The sequence below is a fragment of the Pinus tabuliformis genome, chromosome 8, assembly GCF_031772625.1.
Source record: "Pinus tabuliformis cultivar Carrire ecotype Pingquan chromosome 8, CPIR1, whole genome shotgun sequence".
Taxonomy (NCBI): domain Eukaryota; kingdom Viridiplantae; phylum Streptophyta; class Pinopsida; order Pinales; family Pinaceae; genus Pinus; species Pinus tabuliformis.
Genome location: NC_142294.1, coordinates 1,388,572,112 through 1,388,576,732, shown reverse-complemented (window position 1 = coordinate 1,388,576,732; position 4,621 = coordinate 1,388,572,112). Strand labels below are relative to the sequence as shown.

Below are 4,621 nucleotides of genomic sequence, written 5' to 3'. Positions count from 1 at the left end.
TAAGGAGATGAATTTGGAAACAATGTTGCATCCCAAACCTTATCCACTCGGAAGGGTATGTAACAACACTAAGTTGCAAGTGACTAAAAAGTGTAATCTTAGGTTTTCTATTACTTGTATATTTTTGGATGAAGTTGAACTAGATGTGGTTCGATTAGATATTTGTGGAATTGTGCTTGGAAGTCCTTACTTGTTCAACATGAAGGATATCTATTGCGGTAAGGCAAACAAATATCACCTTTTCAAGAACGGCATAGATTATATTGTCCAAGCTCATCAAATGAAGGATGATTCTTCGTTGGTAACCACAGGGTTGTTAAAGAAACTCGTGAACATGAGCAAGACCTTTTCACTCATATCTACAAAAGTGGATAAAGCAGGTTTTATGGGGTACGGTAATTTTTCGTGGGAATCTGTCAAAATGATCAAACATGTTAGTCTATTGTTATTAGCATCTTTTTATTTTTTAATGTTTCCAATGTGTTGTACATGGATAGTCGCTGAAGTAACACATGTAAAAGGATGTGGGAAATTGCAAATGGATAATAGTATGGCTTCAGTTATCATAATTATTATGTAACATTTTGTGATGATAAGATTACACAGAATAGGGTGGAAAGGCATTGGACAAGTGGGCAGGCAGTTCCCACATTTAGTTTCATATTAATAACCTTTTGGAGGTCCAAAATCCCTTCAGTTGGGAGGATTGATCTGGGAGGATCCTAAGAAGGCCTAAAATTCAAAATCTCCAAAATTTGATGGAAATAGTGTCATATTGAAGAGCTCAATGAGACAATTCTAACGCAACTTGAATCACGTCAAATTGAGTTCGTATGCGATAGTTATCACATTTTTATTTTTTGCGAGAATAGGCAAAAATTCAAAATCAAAGGTGACATGTGGCACACCTTGGCACTAACATGTGGCATGTATGGACTGAAGATGTGGTTGAATCATAGCTCAACATATGGCAGCTGACATAGCTTGGCTAATTGATGGCAGATGACATGGAAACGTACGGATCGACACGTAACCCAATGAATGGGAGCCACGTGGCCTTATGGCAAGGCACCATATGGGCCTAGGTCAATAGCAAAAATTTGTTAACAGTTGGCATCAACAAGATTTTAACCCATAACATCTGATTGAACAACATAATGACATGACTTTTGATTACGCATAGAACTCGTAGAAAACATATTTATTGTTTATTGTTTGATTTGGCAGAAAAAAGGAGGTGAAGTTCCCCAAATATGGCGACTCCACCCAACTTAAGTCTGATAAACATGTGGTTTGTTGATTGGAGTGCATACGGTTAGTGATTATAAAACATTTAATATGTGATGGTTACACCATAACATAAGACCATATATATATGGTCGTAACCAAAACAACATAACGTGATAACACTAGCAATTGTCCCAAAAGGTACAAAGAGAGGCCGATAGACTTATGAAGTTGGAATTGTTGAATTTCTATAAAATATTAAAAAGTACAAGTATTTTTCCAAAAAATATTAAAAATAGAAAATAATGAATATTGGAAACCACATAACATCTACAGTCTAAATTATTTTATATATATATATATATATATTAAATTAATTAAAATCTCAATTGTATTGTCAATTTGGTTAACTTTTACACAAATATATGCTTCCACAATTGTAACTCTTCTCCAACATTGATTCATATTCTTCGTGAAACCTGCCACACTAGTGTAGTGCAATAAGAAATATTTTAAAGAAAGGTTGAGAAATAATTTATTCAAAAATGAGCAGTTTGTATCAAATCTATCTGTGCTTGTCCCAAGTAAGATACAATTTTGACATTTCATTTACTTAATTATTCATAAATCTTTTTAATTCTATTTTGAAAGGACTCACCACCGACATTCATCTACGTTTTTGTTTTTCACTGTTTGTTCAAGTAAACAGCTATCTTTGTGATGGTATTTCTCATGCTAAGGAAATATATAATCGGGGAAATCTGTGCAAATGCCTAAACTATTCGGCAAAGTTGCATGTGTGGGAAATTAGTTTTCTCTGATTTATGAACAAAAATGAGTTTGTTTTTGCAACTTCAATCCATACGAAGATGATTTAGTTCTTGAAATTGTATTCTATCATCCTATTCGATATATCTCTTTTTCAACATCTTTCAATCCATTTGTTGAAATCTCACACGGCAACACTCAAAGCCTTTGTATACTTTCAAACACTCCCCGGAGTGTCTCTCGATGAACCATTTTCAGTTTCTTGTGTCTTGTCTGAATTTGATGGCTCGCTTGCTAAAACACACGAAAAATAAATAGAACCCGTCAGATCGAGCAGGTTGTCTCCTGGCTAATAGAGAACCCACACTCAAAATTGAGGATTTCATGGAATCATCCCTTTCAAACGACAACATAACCTTGTCAAAGGTACGAATTCCACAATAACAATCAAACGTTACAAGAGTCAGATGCATCCACAGCATTTCGATAAAGATATACAACATTTATATGACTAAAACATATTTCATTTTGCCATCAGCTGACAAAACAAATCCTATATTGACAAAACAAATCCTGAATATAGGCAAGCATAACGTTGTCAAAGATGAGAATTCCACAAGAAACAATAAAATGAAAGATTGTAATACAAAAATAAGCATGCCCTGACTCCAGAGGGAGATGCATTCACAGCGTTTCAATGAAGATATACAGTAGTTGTATGCCTTAAAACATTTCATTTTGCAGGCAACGAACAACACAAGACTTAATAAAGTAGATATTGCCATCAACAAAAGAAGCACCTTGTGAAGTTCAAGCTTAAAGTTATAATAATCGTGTCCGGCAATAACTGAGAAAGGGTCTAAAATATACGAATCGGAAAAAATGGAAAAAACTTGCCAAATAGTTTTAAAAAGGCCAAAAAAAAGAAACAAACCAGTAATAAATATATTTTTTCAGTCACCAACTAATCAACAATGGTGGTAACAGATGTCAATCTTACCACTTTCATTGCTGCCTATCTTTCTGCGCTTTCCCGCATCCCCTCTTCCTCTTCCAATGCCCTTGATCAACCCGTTCACAGACCCCACTTTACCACCATCGGCTCTCACAACCTGATAAACCCGTTTCTTTGCAAAATCAAAAACCCTGTGGCTAGGGCCAGCAAAAATCCAAACCGATCTCATCCCCTCAGAGACCCTCAGTGCATCCAAGTACTTCAAGTAAGTCACGGCATCATACCGAACCAAGTAATCTAACAGTTTCCTCAATGTCCTCAAATCCCCAACCAGTTGCTTCGTCTTCCTTCCAATGATATGCCATATTGAGTCCAACTGCTGCCTCACAATCTCATGAAATGACTTAAAAAGCCCGTTCTCCACCGTCAGGTCCTCCACATCCACTTTATTAGTCTTCCTGAGCTCCTTCAAACATGCGTCCATGACCTCAATGATGGCAGACTGGATTCCCTTCATATAAGAAGTTAACGGAACCCTGATATCAATCACCTCGGGAGGGTTTTTCTCCAGTACCTCGGAAACAAAAACCTGAAACCTAGGCCAGAGATGTAGTTTTTTTAACAAATAAAGTTTTCATTATACGCTCCGGTTTCGAAAACCCGGAAATCATGGCCTGGGGTTTGTCAGAAAAAGCCCTAACGTAACCCCTTTTGTTCGCAAATCTGTAAAGACGAACTATGAATGCTTCTGTGCATGTTTCTGTCAACCTATGGGCATTGAGAACTATAAAACCTATGACTCTACTGAGCGGGACCTTTTCGTTCAGCATATCGACCACGAGAATCTGTGAAGTGATGAAGAAGACTCCGCCATAGCCGTAACGCTCAACTCTGTCTTGTGACGTATAATGGCTATTTATCACTTCTGGCGCTGAGATAATGTTTTCTACATTCAAAGGTTAATAAGAATATCGATGTCTGGATGTGACTAGGGCCGCTCTGCACATTAGCGATGATTGAAACTGGTTGCTCTGTTCTCTATGACGAGGGCTACTCTACATGTCAACAATGATTGAAACTAAACCGAGGATAACACACATTGCAGGGAACTGAGAAACAGGAGTGATAACACAAATAAAATCCCAAATGTAATCTGACCAGACACGGCAAGAAGTCTGTTTAACGGCGTCATGGGAAAATAGCGGTTGGTCGTGCAACGAAAATTTCTGCAAGTGCATTTCCTAGTCCTGCAATGAAAATTTCTGCAGGAGCATTTCCTGTTTTGCAGGACCACAAGCCAGATTTGCAGAGAAGCTGAGCGTAAAAAATTATGTGGCAAGTGTCAAAAAAATTATATGCCAAATGTTAACATATTCCCTTACATAACTAGGGGTGATCACTATGTTAACCCAAGACTTCAATGAGGAGTTAAGAGATCGATTTACTTATTTATTATTCTATTTTCATTCATTGAGCATTTTTAAAGCTGAAAATCTTCTAAAATTTGAAGAAAATGTATAGTTTCATATATATGAGATGTATAATTTCATATTGAAGCTATTCTAGATTTATTTTTGTCATATAAAATAGTATTTAAATTCAACTTCATATACAAATGTTGCTACTACAGCTAAAACAAGGCTTCCCTGTCTTGCCAACACTCTCTAGCTA

The 4,621-nt window shown here is 36.5% G+C and overlaps 1 pseudogene across 1 annotated transcript; it reads right to left on the bottom strand.

Moving 5' to 3' along the window:
- Nucleotides 1-2,212: 2,212 nt before the first annotated feature.
- LOC149240732 (DNA repair endonuclease UVH1 pseudogene) lies at nt 2,213-3,906 on the bottom strand (annotated as a pseudogene). The gene is made up of 2 exons (XR_016245980.1): nt 2,996-3,906; nt 2,213-2,289 (listed from the first exon to the last, which is right to left on the bottom strand). The product of XR_016245980.1 is annotated as a DNA repair endonuclease UVH1 pseudogene (transcript).
- Nucleotides 3,907-4,621: the final 715 nt, after the last annotated feature.